At 40.6% G+C, this 25,719-nt stretch overlaps 1 protein-coding gene and 1 long non-coding RNA gene across 5 annotated transcripts in view; one reads left to right on the plus strand and one right to left on the minus strand.

The window, feature by feature from the left end:
- The window catches only part of GMDS (GDP-mannose 4,6-dehydratase), a 638,941-nt gene that overhangs the window by 349,496 nt on the left and 263,726 nt on the right, over positions 1-25,719 (minus strand). The gene's annotated exons all lie outside the window — the stretch shown is intronic.
- Positions 25,591-25,719, plus strand: part of LOC105873497 (uncharacterized) — a 113,491-nt gene continuing 113,362 nt past the window's right edge. For both annotated transcript variants that reach the window (XR_001155069.2, XR_001155070.2), the window contains exon 1: positions 25,591-25,678. This is a non-coding gene — a long non-coding RNA (uncharacterized LOC105873497). The remainder of the gene's footprint in view (positions 25,679-25,719) is intronic.

A 25,719-nucleotide genomic window follows, 5' to 3' on the forward strand; every position in this document is an offset into this window, starting at 1 on the left:
AAAAATTCCCTTTTTGAGAATGAGAACCCCAAGGAAGAATATTGCACTAAACCTTAGTCTGGGGGTTAAGTTTTGCAGAAACCTACTGAAAGCAAATGCTGAGGCAAATGAAAAGGAAGAAAAGTACCCCCCACATACACCCACACCCACTAGCTGAACTGTAAACTGCATAGGGACAGAGGCCTTAAATCCCCTAGAATGACACAGAGGTCAAAATATACCTGGAATTTTAAAATGGAAAGCCATTTGAAAAGTTCCATTTATTTACAGCAAATTACATGAAATATACATTTAATTATGCTACAAATTTTAATAGAACTATTATTTTCTAAAGTATAAATGAATTGGGAAAAGGTATTTGAATAACAATTTTAGTAAGCAAAAACATTTCAAACAGAGCAAAAAGGAAGTTTACAACAAAATGATGCATAAGGATGAACTTCTCAGGCTTTTTAGCTGAAACAGTAAGAATATATGGAGGAATTTAAACACAGGCAACACTGCTTGTAACATATGCTGCCTGCCTCTTCAGACTCTTATGGTTCACTGGGCAGCCTGTGAGTCCCACAGCTTTTGGCCTTTCCAGCCTGCTTTCCTCCCTGCCTCCAGGCCAGCCTTGCCTAAGGGCCTGGGTGTTTGCCCTCCCTCTGCTCTGAATGCCCCCCACCCCTTTTCTTCCCAAAGAGCCTCCCTGGAGCTCATCAGGGAGAACAGCTCCCTCTCCCCCAGCTTCACCTCACAGCATGCAGCATGCTGGACTCTAATATGAGGTCAGGGGCTTTGTTTACTTTTCTCATTGTTCCTGTTCCCACCACTTAGAAGAGTGCCAGTCACATGGAATGTACTCACTTGAATGAATAAGGTAGAATTAACTCTGAAGTTTAGGCAGGTAATTTCCTCAATGACCTTATTATATTAATACTATTAATGATGGAACAAACTTCACATATGGAGCAAATCCCATTTAAAAGATCTCAACGAATAAACCAAAGTTTCCTGATTACAAATGTTGCCTTAAAAAAGAGATCTGTCTGCAAAAGAACTAAATGTGGTAAAAGATAACCAAAGACCAGAACTCTTCCTTTAACATTTAATTTCACAGACACATAAGGAGGCTTATGATACCAACTAGATGGAAATGCCTAAGACCACACAAGCAGCCCGACTGTTTACAGTTCCTCTGTAAGTGAGAGTTATTAATCAAGGAGAGCAACAATAAAACATTACTTTCCATTATGAATCAGGCTTTTTGAGTTAGCAGGAGCCCAGCAAAGCTGACATTTACTTAGCAGCTGGTCCCAGATGCAAATCTGTTTTTCCAAGGCTAAAAGTGAGGCAGGTGTGGATCCAGAAGCACTGCAGCTAAGCAGGCAGAGGGAGCATCTAGTGAGGGTACAGGGCAGGTCCTGACTACAGGAAATACAAAGGTGAAAAGAAACAGAACCCTGCCCTCCCAGAGTTTGCCTTATGGTTGTAGATTAGAAAGAGGCACAAGAGGCTACAAAAGGGAGGCCACAGGGATTAAGGGAGGGGTGCTGACATGATTACAAAGTGCCTGGTGGGACTGGGGAATAGAGACTTAAAGGAGGGAGAGATGACAAGGGCAGATCAAAGAAAGGCCCACTGAGGAGTCGGGTGGGGGTGTGAGGCATTCTAATAGGGGGCGGGGATCAGTATGAGCAAAAGGAAAGACAAATGCATGGCCCTGTCTGTGGAATAAGGAGTCCTATGCCAGTCTTTACTTTGTTCAGAGGGCACTGGGAGCCAGCAATTGCTCAGGAAGAGGATGACATCACTTCACCGGGCCCTTCTCAAGTGCTGTACTCCCAGCCTCACTTCTGTCTGCCTGCAGCCCAAGGCCCAGCTCTATAGTTCAAAAACTTTTATTCCTCACATTCAGGATCCCAGTTGTGTATGATTTTTCCTTGTTCTACTGCAGTTATATTTTTTGTTCAAAACATTTCTAATTTGGACCACCATATTATTAAATAATTATAAGGTTTTTACTTTACCAGAGTGATAAACTCTAAGCAGTCTACACAAACATGGTATCTTTGCCTTTGTATGCTCAAGGCATATTAAGATATAGTCTTCATTAAATTTTTTGAAATGTTCAAAGCAGACTAAGGGCTTTCACAGGGAATCAGAACATTGGTCACACAGGACAAAGTAACTATCCCCAAATACACCTTCTCTGAAGACTCCTGAAGAGCCACTGCCTTCCTACACGCTGCCTCTGCCTGTCTCCACCCCCCACACTGTGGGGGGCTACAGCTTTCCATCTTTCATCCTATTGTTTAGTATACAGGAGCACTCAAAAAATATTTGTTGAGTGACTGGTGTTGAATTTTTTTCCATGAACTTACATTTTTAGCCATAAGAGGCAAATAGAAACTTTTACTAGTGAGAGTAGAAAACATAGAGGGTGTGCTCTGCTCTCAGACCATTCTAAAGTTTTTGCTTTTTTTGAGGGCTTAACTCCTGTTCTGGAAAGCCAACCACACTGTAACACCTTGCCAGATCCTCTCTTTTAGTGACACCAAAAGGAAGACCAGTTGTCCCAAGGATATTCCTGAGTGTGAGAACCTTCATGTCTAAAATGTGTTTTTGGTTGTTCCCCCTACCCCACTTCAGTGATACCTCCTTACTCACAATTCTTTGCTACTGCCATATTCTCTAAGAACCTCTGATCCCATTCTCTAAAGTCTTTCTTGCTTTTTCAGGTAAAACAAATATTATCTAAGTTTAAAGCAAACATTAACTTGTTTTAATTAATTAAAATTAGTTTAGAATAAATATTAAATTAAATCTCCTGGTTTGTAGAAAATCTTAATTTAAAAATACTGTGTGACTCTGATTATCAGAAATTAGCCACATCAGACATCTTTTCTCTGTCCATTTTACAGAGGTTTAGCAGCCAGTGATAAACATAGGAAAACATGTTGTGATTTCTATGTGAGAAAATGTCACCAGAAGTAATTACCAAGTTATTTCTAGAGCAAACTCATAGAGATTCTTTATAGATAAACAGAAATAACAAGCCAGCTTACCTAATGTAATTAATTATATCAGGGGCATTTAACCAAGCACCCATGAGGTCCATAGATAGAATTCACAAGGGAGGCATGGGATTTGGATTTAAAAGAAACACTTCTATGAAGAATGATTTCACTAAATTCTATCCGAAATTTAGAATTCCCTTCTATTTTGACTGTAACCCACAATCCTCAGTAGTAATATTACTATCTGTGACATTTTCACCAATAAAGATATAAGCCACCCGGACACTACAGTATAGTTACTGCAGATGCCATGAAGTATCATTGTACCCATCACTGCTTTACCATTCCAGTGTTTACTAGGCCCACTGCCAGGTCTTGTTTTATGATGTGTTATGGCACATTACTGCATCTCAAACCTGGCTTTGAAATATGTTAACATATTAATAGAGTCAGTTTTCTCTATAATCCTAAGAATTTTGTTTTATATTTTTAAAAATAGTATTTTGAGAACATCCACAGGCTTCTCCAATCGATCATTCTATGGTTTGAATCATTCAACAGATTCCTAACATTGATGATAAAATTTCAAAAGTACACAAGTACACTAAGGCAATGATGTGACACTAGAATTATACATATAAACCGAGAAGTAAACAATCAAATTAGCTTTGAAATGTATTTTGTGATTTTTATAACTTTAATCTTCTAAGTTATTTTAATCATACATATAGCAAAACAAGCTAACATTCCTCAAGCTCTATGAGGATAATGTCACAGGAGTGAATAGATAATTATAAAAGGGGTACCGAGCCAAGGGTCTTAAAATGTTAAACCAAGGGATTAACGATAAACCAGAGATAACTATACGATTTAATGTTTGCTGCCAGTTACCACCCAGATTATGGTACCTTTTGGTGCTCTTTATTTTTTTTTTTTGAGACAGAGTCTCGCTTTGTTGTGCAGGCTAGAGTGAGTGCCATGGCGTCAGCCTAGCTCACAGCAACCTCAAACTCCTGGGCTCAAGCGATCCTCCTGCCTCAGCCTCCCAAGTAGCTGGGACTACAGGCATATGCCACCATGCCCGGCCAATTTTTTCTATATATATTAGTTGGTCAATTAATTTCTTTCTATTTATAGTAGAGACGGAGTCTCGCTCTTGCTCAGGCTGGTTTTGAACTCCTGACCTCGAGCAATCCGCCCACCTCAGCCTCTCAGAATGTTAGGATTACAGGTGTGAGCCACCGCGCCCAGCCTTTCAGTGTTCTTTATACAGACAAAATAATGAAAATTGACTTCAGTTGTGTATAAGAAGACTGAAACACAGCAAACATGGTTCTTCTTCTGCTTATTCTTCTTATTATCATAAAGTTGTACTTTTCCTTTTATAACTACTATAATTACATTTGGAATGGCCACTACTGTAACAATAGGAACAGAGCACTAACTTTGGCATTTAAATAACTAACACTTCTTTAGTTAATGGTTAAAATGACTGAACAAAAAATGAGAACTTGCCGAAATGGCTCAACAGCTTTGAGATGCTGCAAGATGGCCTGAGGTGACGACGTTATTCACATGGAGAGAGTTCATTTAAGACAAGAAGCGGAGTTGAAGCTTCTAGGCAGGACAAATAACTTAGTTTAGGGAGCTTTCAATCCCACTGGAAACTGTCAAGTGCATGTGTTTGTAAGTAAGTCACAAAACAAGAAAGGCCAAAGCAGCATCATATTATGTGGGTAATAATCTGTTTTCCCTACTTCCTTACCTCCATTTCTCTTGACCTCTCTCCCCAAAATGGCATATAGCGAATCAATTTTAGAAGCATATTAGGGAAAAAATATTTAAGCTGTGGGAGAAATATACAAAAGGCTTTTTAAAATAAGTAACCCCTCTTGAGAGACTTACATGTGTTATGGCAAATATTTTATTGAAAGCCCTGGAAAGAAGAACCAGGAGCCCAAAACAACAAGAAATGTGACAAAAAATGAGAGGGAAAATGGCAAAGAAGATGCTTTCATCAACATGGAATAAAATTTACATAACGCTCAAGAAAGGACAGGGTGGGATACAAAGAGCAACCAAGTACAGACAGGCAGCCGCAGGAGATGCAAGCTCAGGAGAGATGGAGAGGCCTGAGAAAGAGACACGCACGAGCTTCTCTCCACTTGCTGTGAAGACAGAAGGCAGGTTCCGACTCTCAAACTACAGCTTGAAATAGGTAGGCAGAGCAGTAGTAATTACTGGAGATTCTAGATATAACAAACTAAAATACACACAAATCACTAAGACTGACATTGAAGGAGTCATGAATGATACTGTAGAACTCTATGTAGTACTATAATGAAAATGCCAGCAGATTACTATATTAAGTGACTTCAATCTATAAAAAGGTAACGATAGCTACATTGAAGGTGAACTCACATCACCAGGCTAGTAGTGTTGGAAGTCGTTTCCATAGGGAAAAATTTAGCAAATCCATGTCAATGGGCAGAATCAAGAATAAAGATAATGCCCTGGCAGAAAGTAAAGTGGCTTTGTGAAAGTCAACATTTCCCTGCTATTTTTACAAAATTCTTTAAGGGATAAATAAGTACATAAGCAAGGAAGGAAGAGGAGGAAGCCCATGGATATATCTCACCGAGACTGTCACAAGCCTTGACATATGCCATAACAAAGTGCATTTAAGAAAGTAATAACATTACCAGAGAGAACGTCTCCTCTCCTAATTCCCAGCTCACTCCTAATCACCAAAAGCACCTCCCACCACACCACAATCAGGGACTTTTAGACAGAAAACTAAATGCAGAAGTAAAAACACCCATGCTAGAAGAGCAAATTATAAAAAGTAAATACTGTCACTTAGTGATTCTTCTTATTTAATGTTTTGAAAACAATCTGGAAAAGCAAATATACTATGAAAAATCTTCAAAAGTTCTAATGTTTTTCCAGAAAAGTGGAAAGTCACATTAGGAATAGTAAACTGCAAGATCTCTTGGGGATACCCTAAAGGACTTGAAAAATGGCAAGAAACTTCAAGTTGGACCATTTGTAGATAATGCATTTAAAACAAGAGAGGGAAAAAAAGAACAACTGGACCCACATCCTCAGTGCTTCACATAGCCTCAGAGTTTCCCGAAGACACCAGGCTTTGATAAGACCAAGAAAATGTAGAGTCTCAACACAAAGAACAGAGTTTAGGACAGAAAGCAGGATCCCTCTGGAGAAGGCTGGGGTTCTTGCACCTTTGGGAGGCCTAAAGTCCTGGTAACTACACTGGAAGTTGAAGAATATCTATGGCACAAGGAAAATCTTCAAGGAAACAGTAGTTATCACATAAAGAGAGTGTTGAAAACAAAGTCAAACGTCTTCGGTTTCTGAACCAGGAAGTAGGTACAATGACTTAGGCTTTGTAAAATAATGAAAAATGTGGATAGAAAGACCACAGACCAGCTTATTACAAGTTCAGAAGACTTGAATGAAGGTGTACCCTTTGTTTAAGTTTGATTAAATGCTAAATTAACAAAATAGAAGTCTGTCTTCAACTGACTAATATTGGAAGAACAATGTGTTTAATCTGCTCCATTTGGACCAACCCATTCTATTGATTTAATAAAAGCACATTATGCATAAAGGAAACCATTAATTTTAGAGGCAAGGTTAGTAAAGGAACTATCTCCATCATGTTCACCACTATGTGCCTAACCCGGTGCCTAGCACAGAACAGGCATTTGGCAATATTTCTTGAGGGAATGAATAAATAAGAAGAGAGTGTTTCAAAATCACCAAATACAGCAGATATTCTCAGAGAAGACAGTGATTCCAAAATGGCTCATTCTTCTCCAGATGCCTAGTTCTAAATTCCATGTTTGAGTTCTCATGAAGACTCATTTCCACAGTAAACCATGATGTAACAAACCTGGTGTAAGCATATGATTAGGCAATTCAGCGAGACATATTATTCCCTAAGAGAAAAACATTAATAATAATTAATATTCTGTTATCAATGCTTTTAGTATTAATGTTTAATAGTTTATTAATGTTTAGTAGTATTAAACAATAATAGTAGCATCTTTCTATAACAACAAAAGGTATACAAGAAGGTATTTGCCACATACTTTCAGAATGGAAAAACATAAGTGCTATGTTTTCAAGTTTTTTCACATTTAAACTGCAATGCAATATACAGCTTAGATTTTGCAGGAAAACACAGGACACACTGAGCAGAACATATATCTTATTTCCTTTTCAGTATTGCCCATGATTATTCTGCTGCAATGTAGATCAGTGTATATATATTTCCTTGGGATGTGTGAGCTGATGTGAGACAAGGGTGGACAAGAATGATGCCTGCAGCTACACTGCAGGCAAGCAGAGGAAATAAGAAAAATAAATTAATTGCAAAGTAAAAGGGGGAAATAATCACTATCTAAGTTGGAGTTAAGCAAAAAAAAAAAAAACAACCTGCAAAGCATTAGAACCTGTGAGTTCTCAGATGCAAAAAAATACTAATTTGCTATGACAGTAATTCTACTGGGTAAGGAAAAAGATGCTTGTATATGTGTGACTAATGATGACAAACCAGAAGAAACTGACACTGGAAGTAATTTATGACAATTAACTAAAACTCTAAGGCTGTAGTTCTTATTTTACCAATAACCAAGAGACAAATCAGCCTCTCTAACCCCCAGTTTCATTCTCTTAAAGTCCCTTCCAACTCTGATGCTTCTATGCTATTGAGGATACCACACAAGTATCTAGCAAACATTAATTTGAGGATCAGAAGAAGCAAGGAAAACCTAAGTTCAGTACTCTATTCATAATAGGCAATAAGTAATACAGTGAAAGGTATAATCAGGAAATAAGGTTGGCCCTGAGGGTGATGACAGGAAATCTAGGCATCACTAAATATATTGCCTAGAACACTGCGACTGCTCCTTATGACCCATTAGGGATAGTAATCCTTTATAAATCTACCCCCTTAACACCATAGACCTCTCATGACCCTTTGCCCTATAAGTAATATTCTTCAAACAGTTCTCCTGGCCTTTCTACAATCCATCTTCCATGCCATCAGAATTGTATTTCTGAAACATAAAATAGAATCAGGTCACACCCTTCTAAAAGTAATGGCTCCACAACGCTTTCAGATGAACTTCAAACACCTCAGCTTAAATAATTCAAGTCATCATGGTAAACATGTGGCCATATTTTAAGGCCACAACTCCCCATCACTGCCATTCTAAACATAGCAATGATAAGATTTAAAGGTAGAAAATTCAAAAGATATGGCTGTATAGGCCTGACGCACAACAATAGAGGCTACTGAAACACAAAGCAGTACATAAAGCTAAAGCTGCAAACCTGGTAGATGTCAAGACAGAGGTGAATTTCAGCTCTCCTGAATAACAGGATAACAGGTCTAAAAGCACTTAACGAAGATGGAACCTTGAGCCAGGCTTGCTGCTTAAAACCAAGGGTGGAGCTAGAATTTCCCAGCCCATGACAGGAAGATGAAAAAAGCTACTTCTGTTTTGTTTAACATAAAGCTATCTGTCTAAAGAAGAGAGGCACACAGCAGCAGAGCTTCACATGAGGATCTGATCCAGAGGCCTGCTGGTTTTGCCACCGACCAGATCTGTTACAGCTCCAGTATCAAAGCTGGATGGAAACTCTAAGCCACCAATACAGAACTGGTTCTGGACTAGAACGTCTTAGAGGCTGGACAGCAGCAGCCACAAAACCATTAACCCTTATATGGGGTAAGAATGCAAGTGGGGTAGGGTTTCTGTTTAATACAGGCTTGCAAACCAAAGTTTTCAAAAAGAACATTAATGTTAAGAAAGAGGCCGGGCGCGGTGGTTCACGCCTGTAATCCTAGCTCTCTGGGAGGCCGAGGCGGGCGGATTGCTCGAGGTCAGGAGTTCGAAACCAGCCTGAGCAAGAGCGAGACCCCGTCTCTACTATAAATAGAAAGAAATTAATTGGCTAACTAATATATACAAAAAATTAACCGGGCATGGTGGCACATGCCTGTAGTCCCAGCTACTTGGGAGGCTGAGGCAGGAGGATCCCTTGAGCCCAGGAGTTTGAGGTTGCTGTGAGCTAGGCTGACGCCACGGCACTCACTCTAGCCTGGGCAACAAAGCGAGACTCTGTCTCAAAAAAAAAAAAAAGAAAGAGAACCAATGAGATCTACAATTGAAGGAAGAATTTACTCCAGAGGAAATAAAAATAAGATAGCATTCTGAAAATGACTTTAAAATAGCTCTTTAATGCTGACTTTAAAATATATCTCCAAAAGACTGTGAAAAAACCAACATTAGCCAAAAACGAGGAATCATTTTTTAAAACAGGCCAAAATAAAACAAGAACAGATTTGAAAAAGAATTAAAATTCTGGAAATAAAACATACAGTAAGCATAATCCAAAATATGAGGATTGAAGAAAGGTACAAGTCTTTAGAAAGTACACCTAGAAACCTTACAGCAAGAATAGACGCTAAAAGAATAGGTATGTTTTGTGAAGACTTATGTCCTTCAACCTTAGTATCTAGCAGGGCATCAGGAATGTAGTCAGAAAACATCCAAGGTTAGTGAAAAGAGAGAGCAAGAGAAGGAAGGATAGCTGGTAATCAAACAAGGAAGAGGTAGGCTACCAAAACTGTGATATTTGAACGCTTGAAGAAGTTTACTAGCCTTGACATGTACCTTGGAGGAAGACAGGCAATTTAGAATTTGCACCTGGCACTGATGGTATTTGGGAAATGGTACATTTCTGTGTTATAAGGAGAACCACTTTGTTCCTCCCCATCTTCATGATGCACAAAGCTTAGCTTGGTTCACTGGTGTATTTATGACTGTTTGAAAAATAGATGACCTAGAAAACTAGTGAGTGCCCATAATTTCAAGTTTCAACATTTCTTTTATTCAAAAGAACTGCTTTCCTTGAAGATTTATTACAATAAGATGAAGTCTTGAATCAGGTAATCTGTAAGTGACGTTCTTTGTATTCTTAAAAACAACTAAGAAAATGATCTTCCCTGGAAGTTTTCTAAAGTCAAATGAGATGTTATTACCTGCTTTCCCTACCTCAAATTACTCTTGGTTCTCTCCAGATTAACTCTTCAGGGAAGTATGGTACAGTCTAGATGGGTATAATGTGAAAACAGTGTACCTCCATCAATGCCAGACACTCCCTTGCTGTGTAGTGGCATAGAAAAAACGTATAAAGCTTCTAAACTGATTTATCATCGACAATGGCCCAGAACTTGCATCTGTGAAAAGTTTCAACCATTTGTTCTTACTTTCCCTCTGAAACCTAGTCTTTCACTACCTTAAAGAGGGTAGAAAATATATTAGGAATTAAATAACTTTTAGGTTCCTAAGTATGCAGTGCTACATAATCACAAATCTGTAATATTTGAAATATTACAGATTTGTAAAATCTGTAATAATCTTCAAAATTCTATGTGAAGGCAGACTTTACATAAACAAGCACTACAATATGAAAATGAAAGGAGGGATATAGCAGTGATCTCATGAGACCACAAGAATCATGATGACTTTAAACCTCTGTCAAAAACTTTAAGCTTGCCATTAGTTTTGCTTATCTCTCCATTCATTGCTATTAATTTAATGGTCTAGGGAGCTGTCAGGGATATTTGGTAAAAGCAATTTATCCTCCAGGATAATCTCCAACCCATTATTCAAAACTTTTTAGCTTTAAGCTGCACAGGATTCGACAGTAAGGGTCTGGGTGGCGATGGAGGGTAAGAATGAGGGAGAAACTAAGAAACAGTACATAACATTTTTCCAAAGGACATATTTTAAGCACCATTCTCTTTATTTCACACAACAAAACACAATAAACCAGCAGTTGAGCCAAAAAGGTCTTGCTGTTCGAAGCAATTCTGTTCCCTCCACAGTGAGTGACATGGCGGGACTCTGGGAGTTTGCTTATATAAGCCAGATCCAGCTGTGCCAGAAACTTCACTGCTACACAGAAGTTAAGGGGCAGAAAAGGGACTTGAGAACTCACCAGAGAGCATGAGTATGAAGATGTAAAAAGATAGCCCATTCATTTTTTCCTTATTTGCGTCAAGGGGAAAAGAAGACTGAGACTAAATGTGACAAAGGAATTTTAAAATCTTTTTTCAACTATTTTTTGTTCTTTTCTATTCATATACATACATTTAAAACATACTAAAAATGTAAAACCTACTGGAAGTTATACTATCTCTTTAACTGGTGTGGAGTTTTCTCTCATTTTATTTTACTTTTACTTTTTCCTTCAGATACACAGAGTCACAATATTTGCAAAACTGTCACTTGATAGTTTTTAAGTCTTCTTTTTGTTCACTCAATGAATATTTATAGAGCAACTCCTAAGAGCCTGGCACTGTTCTAGGCACAAGGACACAGTAGTGAAGGGAGCAAGCAGAAACCCCTGCCCTACAGAGCTTACATTGTAGTGGGAGGGGAAGGAAATAGACACTGCAAAGAAGTAAAATATATAGTAAACTCAATGGTGCTAAGCAGCATGGAGAAAATAAAGCAGGAATGGATATGGGGTGTTGGAATGCACTTTTAAATGAGGTGAGACTTTACTGAGCAAAAGGATTAAACACAATAACAGAAATGTAGTAGGCACCGAAGAAGAAATAGTTGTAGTAGAAGTCATAGTATTTCTAAGTGTTTGGAACTTGTCATGTGCTAGGCACTAAGCCAAGTGCTTAAAAAGCACTCCACCATTTAAGTGTCATGACAAGTCTGTGAGTCAGGGACTACTATTATATTTATTTTGCATCTTGAAAAAATGAAGCTCAGAGCAATTAAGGAGCTTGCTTATGGTCACAGTTAATAAGTAGTGGAGCTGCGATTAACACTAGGGAAAATATAATAATGTAAGGGAAACAACCAAACCACCATCAATGTGTCTGTGCATATACATACTACCCATATGCATTCTTTAATATTTTCTATAAATAACCACAAACTAGACACAGAGCTGGTAGCCTAATTTTTCTGTGTAATTTAATACCAAGATGATACTTAATTTTTTCTAAAATGACTACAATTTAGAATCAGGTTGCCTATAATAGCATAATTTTAGAATGGTTTTTCATAATTCAAAGTATATTTTCTCATAGATGCAATATTGTGAATAGTGGCTTAGCTTTCACATAAGCCTATCTGATTCAGAATGCAGCTAAATAGACACACAAATATGATTTTAAGAGGGGAGAATGCAATAATACATCCTCCCTGCAACTGCACTCCCCTTCTCCAGCTGTCTCACCTTCCTCTCCTCCCTTTAGTATAAAAGAGCTTCCTGGCCACTTCCTCTTAGGGGCGCCAAAGCCAAGAGCCCAAAGTGTGTTCTGACTTAGACCCCCTGTTGATCTCACCCAGAAAGCATGTTCTTCCTTGGTAGAACACCCCTCCATGTGGATTTTGGGAATACGTATGCCATCTGCAATAATGCCATGTCACATGTGTGTAACAACAAATAATTATTTTGTACTACACGAACATGCAATCAGAGCATAATGACGATACTGAGAGGTTTAAATGTTGTCAATGTTTAAGAACAAAAAGTAAATCAATATTTTAAAATGAGAAATAGATTTTTAAATATTTTAAATGTTTCTTATCTAGCTTTGAGGGAGGGATCTACATCCTTCTTATCTAGAATGTAGATAAACGTCTTGGAAAAGAAAAAATAATACAAGTGAGGGACTGAAAAAACTTTAGGAAATCCCAAGCAGACCTGGGCCAGCTATGTGTGGGAAGAGTAGTGCTGGGAGCAGAAAGGGTCAGTAAAGAATGAAATGTGGTCCTCATGGATCAAGGAGGACTTCTAAGAGTCAAGGAGGACTCAGACTAGTGAGGGGAAGCTCAGAATTTTCTCACAGTAACGTTCCTGACAATGGGAATGGAGAAAGTTTATTCCACGTGACAGAATTGGCATAGTGGAAGGTCAAAGGGGTGTGGGAATTGAGGAAACTCCTACAAGTTCCAATGTAGTCTTTAATGCAAGAGTTCTAATGTAAGGGAAAAGGGCAAGAAAAGAAGTGGATAGGGCTGAATAATTAGAATGAGCTAAGAATGGGCATACTCTTGGTGTGAAGAAGAGTAGCAGAGAGTGGGTAAGAGTCTGTGATGGAGGAGGAGGTTACATGTGCAAATTGCCACAGTAGAATGGTCAGGCTGGTTTATGGTCATGGTCAGGGAAAAAAGAGAGATATCAGGGTTTGCTCTGGGGTGAGAAGGAACCCCAAGATCCCCAAAGAAGACAAACTGTGGTTTCACACATTAGTATTATCACCCAGAGTAACACTTTACATTTAAATTAAAGAGACAGAAAATTTGCTGTAAAAACTTCTGAGGAAAGGTTCAAGAAATTTTATCTACTCTTAAAAAATAAAAGTGCCCTGAGTGCCCAGAACACAGGCACTGGATAGTGCCAGCTCCTCCCAGGCCCTGCCGCCGCAGCGGGGAGGAAGCCCGGGCAGGAGGTGTTCAGGGAGCTGGCTTTTCCAGAGAAGAACGGTGGGTTATGTGCGATGGGTAAAGGCTGCTTGTCAATCTCAGGCTTTCCTCCTGTCTCTCTCAGAATATGTGTGTAAGGAAGATTCACAAAATAGTCAGCTACATCAGCTCTAGAAACACTTCAGCAGGAAGGTACTTTATAAGGAAGTGAGTTGCTTTTCTGAATAACTAAAGATCACCAATATAGGCATCTTTTAATTCTTTGTATTTCTAAAATGTTTCCCTACCATCTAAAACAGAGCAGAAATAATATAATTTCAATAATTCTCATATGCCAAAGCTATGACTATAAACATTAATAACTCTTGGCACTACAAAAACATTTACGAGTGTTTCTCTCATACTAAGTATGCTTTGTGCTCTGTGCTAAACCACCATCAGGGACAAAGAGAACCAGTAGCTCATGTAAACTCTGCCTGCGATCCTCAGTGGCAGCTCTTTCATGGCCTCTTGTCAAAATGAGCACAGAGAAATCATATTTCCTACACATTCTTGACTTTAAGAGATATCCTTCACCCTACATTTTACCACTTCTTAAATTGGGAAGTATAAACCCCTATCTCAAGAGTGTTACCAGTGCAGTCAGGTAGACTACTAAAAGCTGCTTCCTGAGGCTGCATGGCCAGAGATATAGCAGGCAGGACGCCAGATGCCAGCCACCCAGCAGGGGCTGCTTCTCTCCACAGCACAAGAGGAGTGAAACAAAGACTGGCACACTCTCTGTCTGTCATTCCTCTCTGATCCTACCCCTTCCCCCTCATCTGGCAACTTACAATCACTTCCTGGGCCACACGTTTCTGGACAGTTGCTTTCTCTGACCCCTGTCCAGGCCAGCCCTGCCTAGAAAGGATCCAATGTGAGGGGTTGAAGGGACCAGACTCAGCTCTACTTCTTAGCAGTAGTGTGATTTTGGATATAGTACCAAACTTTTTTGTACCTCGGTTTCCTCATATGTAAAAAGGGGGATATTAATATTACCGAGGCTAAAGGCAACTGTGAAGATTTTCCACTTACGCGCTTAGGAAGTGTCCCGATGTGTGCCCCTCCCCTTCTGGCCTTCCACTGTGACTTCCTGAAGCCATATTCTGGATTGGAAGAAAATTCCCCACTGATTGGACTTTTTGCTCAGATGTTGTCTCTACTTCCTTTTGGTATTTCGACTGGTTCCTTGCTGGTCAACTAATTTACCTATATACTTAATAATACATAGTAGCACACACTTTCTGACAAATCCCAACCCTTATCAATTGTTTCTGTTTTTTCTTCTACTCTAAATGCTTGGCGGCCAAAGAATGGGCTCAAGTGGATGGATGATATAAACGCATAGATGCCAGTATTAGTAAAGCAGTCAATGTAGTATTCAATCACTCCATGTATTTGTGATTAGCTCCCTTTTGGGTTACCTACCACTCTTCTCGACACTCCTACCTTTTCCTATCCTCCCACTCTCCAGCAGACTACCTCCTATCTCACCCAGAAAACAGAGGGGTCATTGAGCTGTGAGTGTTCTCAGACGATTTGCTCTACTTGGATAAACGTCGTTAGTTTTCCCTCCTTTCTGCCTCTTAGTGGGATGGGTGTCTGCATCTCTTTCCAGGGCCAATCTTTCCCCCACGCCCCAAATCCCAGCCCATCCTATAGCTCCGCTACTTTCAATGTTTTCCTCTCCTCTCATAAACGTGCTCAAGTGACCACTCTAAAACCCACCTCTTTCCCTCCAACCAGCCTACTCCATCCGCACAGTACCACCCATCCACCTTTGCTTCAGTGTCAAATGCCTTAAAAAGAGCAGTCTCCTCACTGTTTCCCTTCTTTACCACCAAGAGCTGTTGGCCTCCTGTGACCAGGCCCTTAGGGAAGTCACCAGTGATAGTCCTAATTGCCAAGTCCAATGCCCTCTCTTGGACTTTGTGCTCTTGACTTCCTGGGTACCAACATCACTCTCTTACCATGGCTTTATAACTTATATTTTGGCCAAATTCTTCTCTGACCTCTCCGATTGTTCTTTCCTCATTTTCCTCACTGGCTCTTCTTGGTTTTTCGGTGCTTCTTTCCCCTTGCCTAGTGTTAGGGGCTGAACACTGTTCCCCCCAAAATATGTGCGGCAGTCCTAATCCCTAGTACTCAGAATGTGATCTTATTCATAACCAGGGTATTTGAAAATGTAATTAGACAATTGCAGTCACGCAGGGTGGACCCCTAGTGCACTATGACTGGTATCCTTACAAAAAGAGAACAGACACTGAGACAGAGGCACAGGGAGAAGACCATGTAGTGATGAAGACAGAGGCTGAAGTCTCACACTTGCAGGGCAAGGAGTGGCAAGTCCCCAGCAGCCAGGTGGTAGAAAGGGCTCCCCTGCAGGCTTCAAAAGGAACAAAGCCCTGTTGGTACTTTGATCTTGGACTTTCAGCCTCTGGAATGGTGAGGCAATAAACTTCTTTTGTTTAAGCCACAGGGCCAGTGGTATTTTGCTACAGCAGCCCTACCTGAGTGTGCACTTCTAGTCTTTTCTCCTCTTACCCCACTCCCCTACTCCTGCTGAAGAATGACTGCACCCACCCTGTTTCTGAGAATTCCTCAAGGTGGATTTCTAGCCCAGCACTTGTGCAGAACTCCGGACTCACCAATCGACATACTGGCTCTTGCCTGGAGCTCCTCAAGCCTCTCAATCTCAGCCGCCTACAACCTCCTTGCTACCTGTCTACCTGTCCGGCATTCGCTATCCAAGACCTCCAGTAATCACTGATACCTCTCCCCCTTCTTCAGCCTAACGCTTCAGCTTTTCTCCACTCCCACTGCCATTTTCCCAGGCTAAGCCTCTCAACCATTCTTCCACAAGGGCGTCCAGCTGTTCCTCAACACGCCAGGCATATTCCTGGCCTGACGGCTTTGCATCGCCTATTCTCCTAGAAATCTGTGTGGCTATGGCCCTCCACACTATTCAACTTCTTGCTCCAAAAGAAGCCCTCACCCTCTCTGCCCCTGCCCTGGCTCTCCTGATCGCCTGGCCTATAGGATTTATCGCCTAAAAGAACACACAACCTGCCTGCCTGCTGGCTCGTTTCCTCCGTACTGGTCTTCCCTCATGAACATACTCCTCACCAGAGCTTGCCTCGTTCCCTGATGGGTACAAGCACCCAGAACAGCACCTGGCATGGAGAAGGCACTCTGTAATTGCCTGCTATGTGCCCTAGCCCTGCAGGCTCTGTCCCACTGACCACATACCCCACACTGCCCCCAAAAAGCATGGAGACCCTCAATAGGTCTTTACTTGAAATATTTCATGAATAAAAGGAACTATTAAAAGGAAAATATCTGGCACCACAGATGTGAGCAGATCGTCCAGCTGCATTTCCTATATAGTAGAGGCCAGGTTCCTCTGGGACACTGAGAGCCCTGTGCCAGGGGATGCCTGTCTCCTTTCATCCCCACATGACCCCATCTTAGCCTGGCCCAGCACACACCGCCCTCTGCATTCAGCCCGCCAAGTGCCTTTTCCTTCTCAAACAGGTCATGGGTGTTCCCATTCCTAGGACTGCTCACAGTTTTGATTGTGAGCGTCATTGCTGCTTGCTTCACATGGTGAATTCCTGATCAACTCATCCTTCTTTTGGTAATACCTAAATTTCAGAAACTGAGTTAGTTCCTGCTCTATCACTGTCCACATTGCATTATCAATTTTACTGTGAGACCCTACTCTGATCTGTGGACTCCCGAGGGCAGGGTCTGCTCTTTTCCTTTGGGGCATGGCTGGCATCTCTGGAGGGCCTGCACATGGCAGCCGCTCAGTATGCCTCTGTTGCAGGCAATTGCTGAAATTAAAAAGAAAATCTTACCACAAAGAGTTAAGGACTATCATTAAGCAAGAAACAAAAATACAGTAATGTGGCCTTTCGGTATCCATCTCTTCAGAACCATATTCTACCACGTCTTTGTTTTCCACTCTTGAACAACCACAAAACCCTACTTTACATATGTTTGCAAAGTTTTAAGTTAAAGCTAATGTTAGAGCTCTTTTTTTCACTTATTCTGAAGACCTTAATCTTTAATCGTTCCTTCTCTAAAAAGAAAAAAGGATAAAGAGGTTTGTATAAGTTCAAGATAAACTTTTTTTTTTTAGTTTTAAATCCAAAAACTTATTGTTAGCCCTGTCTGGAATTTGAGTGGATTCCTTTCTAAAAAGCTAGCTGTAGCTGCCAACTTCTTATGTTCTCCCTGCACCAATGGGACCATTGGCAAGAAGACTCACTGCTTCACGGGGCTGTGCCCACCTCTGCCCACCCATACCACACTCCTGCTACTGTCCTTGTACTCCTCATGGTGAACCTCGGTGCCTGGCTGAAAAATATTTTTCAGTGCCTGAAGGAAATGAAGATAGTCACTTCTGACATGTGCCACTATGGCAACTGCTTTGTTGTGGTGATGTATGGGGAAGCTTGCAAAGAAGGAATTTCAGTACTGGTTTTAGAAGTCTATTTTATTTTCTTGTTCCTTTTACACTAAAAAAAGTTTGAATTATCATATATCCAAACACACACACACACACACACACACACACACACACACCCTTTCCAACTACTTATTCTCAACCAAAACAAATATGGATACAAACAGGATATAAAGTTGGTATGTGAAAGTAGATGGCTACAATCTTAGGGGATATGAACATCACTTCTGTAAATAATTCTTGGTGTTTCCATTTTCCCAAGAGGAAAATAATATGCTTTATTCCAAATTTGCAAGCCTTTAATTTTCATGAAGCATCAAGAAGGCAAGCCATGAATAAATAACTCTTCAACAAACATTTATGGAACATTTATTCAGATCAGGCACTCTTGCTAATATTGGGACTAGAAAGATGAATAAAGAGCAAATCATGTCATTAAGGAACCCATGATGTATACTGGACACAACTATGCAAAGAAATAATATTTACATCTATTTACTGCACAATCAGAAGTAAGGCAGATGATAAGCACAGTGGAGGGAATGGAGCAAGCCCTGGGGAGCCTGGGCTTCCAGGAAGAGGTGGTGATGAAGCTGGGCCATGGCAGAAGGCGGGTTGGGGAGAGGGTGCATGGGGACACAGGGCATTCAGAGGTGCAGAAAGACTTCCACTTTAAAGAAAAGAAATTGATCGTTTTCGTTTACCACTCCTACTTTAAAAAGGCATATTGAAATCACCAAAGCAATATATAAAATTAAGAAAAATATTAATATTAATACTAGAAAACAGAAGGGCACATTCAACAAAGGAAACCTAAAGAATTTTTGAACACTATAAAGCATGAGTGATTGGGTTGATCCGGCAGAAATAATCAGTGCTAAGTTAGAATCAACACAACACAGACAGAGGCAGAAGCCACCTCACGAAGCCCTAGAAACCTGCAAGCCACTTGGCTGTACACTGCAGCCAGGGAGCAACGGACAGCAGACACAGAGAGGCCACCACTGCAGTCCTGCAGAGGACAGCTTACTGCATCCTTGGAGGGGGGCCTGTGCCACAGATAGTTTACAATGGGGGACGTGGAACCACAATGATGTAGAGGGAATGGGGAGACCCTGGCTGTACCCCAAATCCACATGCCTTTTGACCTACTTCTCTGCTGGCTACAGCTCTGACTGGACATAGGCAGCCTGTGACCCCAGCCCTATGCCATCCACAGATTCTAGGGGCACAGTGGGAGGAGGATTAGATGAAAGCAAACCAACAGACTTCAGGATTCCATCACAGCCCCCAAATACAGAGTGGCTGGCCACAGTGTTCCATTCCCATCTTGCCTGAGAGGAAAAAACGAAAAATCAATTTCCACCCCTACCAATATTTCTATACATCCCTGCATTAACTGGTTTACTGAAGATCTTGCACTCGGGGAAATACAAACATGAAACATTATTTTCCCTCCACTGCCCCCAGCTGTGCTATATCAAATACTCCTCCTAAAGAGAACCATCAGCTACATGTGGGCATATCTTGGAGTTTCCTGGTTACTTTCTGACATCATCACTCTAATTTCTAATTCCTCCTCCTCTGCAGGTCAGCCTTATAGCTCAAGGCACATGGCTTGGCAAGGGCCATGCTCTGTTCAGATCCCTCTTAACCATCCAGCAGCTCTAAATGGGAGGAAAGCAGTACCTAGTTCTGGGAACACCTCTTCCTGGTCCTGCTTAACTGCTTGGGGTTACAATGTCCTGCTTTTTAGTGATCTCTGCTTCTTTACTGAACAACAACCAGCTGGTCACTGGGTAGCAAGTAGACACATGCTGACTCAGGCATGGTTTGTTGGAGTTGGTTCTGCAAGAAGCCTGGGGCAGCAGGAGCTGTACCACTGCACAGATCCCTGAGGGAGAAATCTGCCTTTGGGACAGACAGCCTATTTTGATACACTCCTTGCCCCCAACAACTGCGTCCAGCCAGCAGCACCACCACAGTGTTCCACTCCTGGAGTTTCCTCAGGGAGAGTCAGGTCTTCCTGGAAGTGTGCCAGTAAGAGGGTGGTTACTGCCCTACCATCCTTTCTCTCTGCCCTGCCATTTCTCTCCAATTCTCTTCTTCCTGCTTTAGTAGACTACCTCTATTAGTTAGGACTGGGTTCATATGAGTGATAGAAAAGCCAGAAAAGATGGGTTCACGTGAGTGATAGAGAAGCCAGAAGAGAGAAGCTTAATAAGATGAAAGTTTATTTCTTCTTCATTTACATAAGTCTACTGGTAGACAGAAAGGATTAGTATCGTATCCCCAAAATTATTAATATTTGGGACAATATTTTTTTCTATTTCTCCACTGTCTGCATCATATGGCTTCCAAACCTTGGTCCAAAATGACCACCAAAATTCCTGCCATCACATCTGCCTTCCCATCAAGAGGATTCTTTCCCTTCCCCTTTACGGACTCTTCCAAACAACTGAACCCATTATATCTTTTTGAAAGGAATTTCTTAGAATATAGTCACATGTCCACCCTGGAAAATGTAGTTATTCTGAAAGAACATGTACTCAGATAAAAAGTAAGAATTCCATTACTCAGAAGGGAAGAACAGAAATTGAGGGACAACTAACAGCTTTTGCCATACTACTTAAACAGATTTCCAACTAAGGAATAAGATGCCTGTTTTTTCTCCTTAAAGTACTACCAATATTTCCTAGTAAGTCTTTTGCTGTTCATACGTTCTTATCCTGGCACAAGGAAGGAACAGCCACAGCACTCTCCAGTGGGCTGAGGATTCTCAGCCCCTCTCCCCACTCTTCCTACTCAATCTACTCTGACAGGTAGGGATAGGAGGGTAGGGAATAAAGAGAGAAAGTGCTGGGAGACAGCAAAGCTGCTTCTCAGCTTCTGCTGCTGATTCTTAAGCCCTCAGAAAGGAATGAGGTTTTAGTTGTTGATGATTTCTTAATTACCTAAACACTTCACATCTCTAGGACCTCTGCTCTGGACACAAATTACCAGTATGCAAAACCAGAAAATGTCCTATTCAATATCCTGTGGTGCCTTCCTAGAGGGGTCATGACCTTCTCATCTGTTCCTAGGAGATACACCTGGAAAGGAATGCACCTTTTGGCCTGTGGACCCCTGTCATGTTCATCTCCAATGACCATTTGGTGACAGAGACCCCCTCGGAGAAAGCAAAAAGAGACTTCCACAACTGCTGTGAGGGGCACTTGCCCATTATCAACACCAGTCAGTTTACACCTCCCTGTATGAAAATAAGCAGGCCATGAAAAGTCACTGAACACTGGATGAAGACTGGCATCCCCAAATGGGAGACAGGCCAAGCTGAGTAAGCAGGGGAACAGCCCTTCCTCAGTATCCTTGGCGGGATGTGAAGACACTGCCTCTCAGAGGCAGGACGAGGTGACTATGAAAAAGAAAGAGCAACTGAGGGCTGTGAAAGAGCTCCCGGAAACTAAAATCCAGTTGCTTCAGTAAGATACTCTCTGGAGATCTTAGGTAAACAAATGAACATAGTATAAGATTCAATTCTTGATTTAGAAGACGACCTGAAAGTACTGGTCCGTGGCCTGTTAGAAACAGGGCCGCACAGCAGGAGGTGAGCGGCAGGCAGGCGAGCAAGTGAGGCTTCACCTGTATGGACAGCCGCTCCCCATCCCTTGCATCACCGCCTGGGCTCTGTCTCCCGTCAGCTCCACAGCGGCATTAGATTCTCATAGGAGTGAGAACCCTGCTGCAAACCGCGTGTGCGAGGGATCTGGGTTGGCTCCTTATGAGAATCTAGTGCCTGATGATCTGAGGTGGAGCTGAGGTGGGGATGCCAGCGCTGGGGAGCAGCTGCAAATACAGACTGTCATCAGCAGAGAGGTGTGACTGCACAATAAATGTGATGTGCTTGAATCATCCTGAAGCCACGCCCCACCCCTCATCTGTGGAAAAATTGTCTTCCATGAAACTGGTCCCTAGTGCCAAAGATTGGGGATCATAACACACAGGAAAAATAATGAGAGAATAAATGAGAAACATAAATGCCATATCCAGGAGACCCCCTAACTATATAACTGAACGGATGAAAGAGAAGGAAGAATCAACCAAATGGAAAATTTACCTGAGGACAGAGAGCCCCTTAAGCACCAGACAAGGATACTGATAGATCACGTGCACCCAAACTCCTGCTGGGCTTTCCAGACATAAATACAGGGAATATCACCATCAGCTCCCTAGTAAGAAATAAGCAAGGAAGAAAATGGAGATAAGAGAATAAAGGGAATGAAAGGGGTATAAAGAGGAGGAAAGATAATTCTAAATGCTAAAAAGGAGAGAGCAACAAATACACAAATCTGAGGAAAAGGATTAAAACTCCAGATTGGAAAGAAAATATTTAAAAGTCGGCCCTTCGTATCCACAGGTTCCTCATCTACAGGTTCAACTAACAGTGAATCAAAAATATTTGAAAAAAATTTTTTTTAAATAATGATATAAGAATAAAAGCATTATAAATTTTTAAAATGCAGCATAACAACTTACATTGTTGTATTTACATTGTATTAGGCATTGTAAGTTATCTAGAGATGATTTAAAGTATATGGGAGGATATGCATAGGTTATATGCAAATATTACACCATTTTATATAAGGGACTTGAGCATCAGTGGATTTTGGTGTCCAAGAGGGGTCCTGGAACCAATTACCCTGGGATCCTGAGGGATAACTATATTAACTGTGAAAATAAAGGAAAATCATTCTTTTAAAACAAAAAGATGTAGGAATTATACCACCAATATACTGCTTCAGAAGCACTTCAGCAAAACAAAACAACAACAACAACAATAAAAAAATCCAAATAAATAAGACATGTAATAAGTGGTAAACAATAAAGATAAACAATTATAACTAGCCCAAACCATGTTTAATAATGCAGCAGAAGAATTAACTACAATTGTTCAGAAAGATATTAAAAGAAAAAAGCAATACTGTATAATCTGATCTAGTATTTAAAATATAAATTATTTCTATAAAACCCAGGATTCAAGTAGAAGACAGCAGACAAGCTTAAAAGCATGTACAAGATTTCCTTATATCCTTGGCAAGCATGCAGTAGGATGAAGATACTGTTAAATTCCAGAAATTTCTAGGTTCAAATATTCTTATGAGAAACAACCAACAAAATATAGTTGGAATGTAGAACTCTGAGACAACTGGAGGTGGAATATATATTAAAGAAAATTAAATCAATAACAGATATCAGAAACAGGAAAAAAATAAAAAGAAAATAAATTTTAAAAACAAAAAAATGCAATGATAGATATTAGGGCAGATATATCGATATTCTAAACAGATGTAAATGCCTCACATTATTTAAGACACACAAGTTATTTAAGTATTAAAAAAATTAATTAGATGCTACTTTCAAGATACATGTCCAATACAACATGAAGCAGAAAAGACTAAAAACAAAGGGATAACAAATGCTGATAAAATAAAAGTAGTAATATTGGCATCAAATGAAGTGCAATTCAAGAAAATGGCATTAATCAGGAAAAAGATATTTTATAAAGTTAAAAAATGTAGGCTATAAAAAAGCTAAAACATTATGAATACAAAGTACCATAATAGCTTGCATATGTATAAAGTGAAAATAATTAGAAATTCAAGCAGAATTAGACACTGCAATTTTATTTGGAGGATTTCTGGATAAATCTTAGAATTTGAAAGATTAAGTAACCAAAAGTAAACAAAAGAAGGTGGGAAGGCAGTGAGGGAGGAGAAGCAGCAAGCAAAGAGCATCACAACGCAGAAGGCACTGTCCCAGGCTCGAGGAAAGCCTGCCTCTGGAAGGTGTAAATGCTCTGCCTGCATTAAACCAGACAGCAAAAGGAGGGAGGAGAAAGCATACCTCAGACACCCAGTTATGGAAGAGCAGGCATGATCAGGACACAAGGCACATCTGGCAAATCAAGAATATAGATACCACAGAGTGGAACGAGAGGCAACCTCTCAGCGTGAGAGTGGCTGGAGCCTTGGGTGCCAGGCTAGGTAATGTGGATTTTCCCTAGCAAAGGAGAGGCACTTCTTGATGTCTCTGTTAGACACACGTCTCTGAAAGTAGTACACACAATGCAGTGGTAAAGCAGAACAGCAGCAGGAAGCTAGGCCAGCCCTGAAAAGCCACAACACAACTCCAGACAAGAGACCCCCTACTCAAATGTCTCCTCTTAATAATTTACCATCCAATGACCCCCACCATGCTTCTTGGCTATAAATCTCCATTTCTCCTTATCACATTCGGAGTTGAGACCAATCTCTCTCTCCTATTGCAATACTCTCATTGTAATAGTCTTGAATGAAGTATTTCTTATCATTTTAACAAGTGTTTCATACTAAGAACATGAAGTCTATAAAATAAGAATTCAAAGACAGGATGATCAAACAAAATTCATTCATTCAGCAGGATTTTGTTGTGTATCTAAAATGTGCTAATCATTACTCTAGGCACATGGAATACTGTAGTAAACAAAACATACAAAGTCCCTGACCTCCTGGAGCTTATACTCAAGTAGGGGAGAATAGACAATAAACAAATTTATGTCAGGTAATAAGAGTCATAGATAACATTTAAGATGCTACTAACCACATGCCAGCCATCATTCTGAAAGCTTTGCCTATATTAACTCATTTAATCTTCATAACTCTATAAAGCAGATACAATTATTGTCCACATTCTATAGACATACAAACTGTGACACAGAGAGGTTAGGAAGCTTATCTAAAACACACAGCTAACAAATCCAGGAATCAAACTCAGGCAGTCTGGCTCTGAAGTTGTGCTCTGCACTACACAACACTGACTCTCTGGGCACAGAAAGGAAAAGACAATGATGTTAGAGCAAGAGACCAGGAGACACGCTGAGACAGGCTGCAGCAGCTTGTAGATTGGGTGCAGGTGTTAAAGTACCCTCAAGCAGAAGCTAACTAGAGGGGCTGAGAACCACAGGCAGGAACTAGCTTCAACCACCTGGTCAGCTATGTTGCCTTACATGAACTTTGACTAATTACAATATCATTTAAATTACAGTTTTTAAGTTTCTACACCCTTGAAATCACCATGACAGTTCTGAGACAACCATATAAAGTATGAAAATGGGAAGGAACCCAATCATAGAAATTACTACCTAGATTCTTAGTAAAAGCCAACCTTTTAGCCTAGATTATTCTTCCCATCTATTAGTAAGATTTCAAAAGACCAAAATTCCCTTCCTCCAGGTGCAGCTGCTCTTTTCTTCTCAAGCCTGCCTACTCTCTTTCTCTTGAGTGTACCTTTGCTTTCAGTTAAAAAAAAAAACACAAAAAACTCGCTTGCTTGGCTTATGTGGTGTATCCTGAAACTCATTTCTTCCAATGATCACTAAGAACCTGGAAAAACCTCCACTCAGGGGCTAACAGTGACATCAGAAAAGGTTGTCACAGAAGACCTCTATGATGAGACATGATGTGAACAGAGATCTAAACGTGTGCAGGAACAGGCCATACAAATATCTGGGGGAAGTGTTGAGGGCACAGAAGTGCAGAGGCTTTGTTGAAGCCAGGAGCAACAAAGAAGTTAACATGGCTAAACAGAAAGGAGGCAAATGCAGCCAAGAGCCAGCTCACTTATGAACTTAAAGGCCAAGGGTAAGATGCTATGAAGGAAATCTCCTCTTCCAATTTGGTGA

Source organism: Microcebus murinus, chromosome 15, assembly GCF_040939455.1.
Source record: "Microcebus murinus isolate Inina chromosome 15, M.murinus_Inina_mat1.0, whole genome shotgun sequence".
In the NCBI taxonomy this organism is placed as follows: domain Eukaryota; kingdom Metazoa; phylum Chordata; class Mammalia; order Primates; family Cheirogaleidae; genus Microcebus; species Microcebus murinus.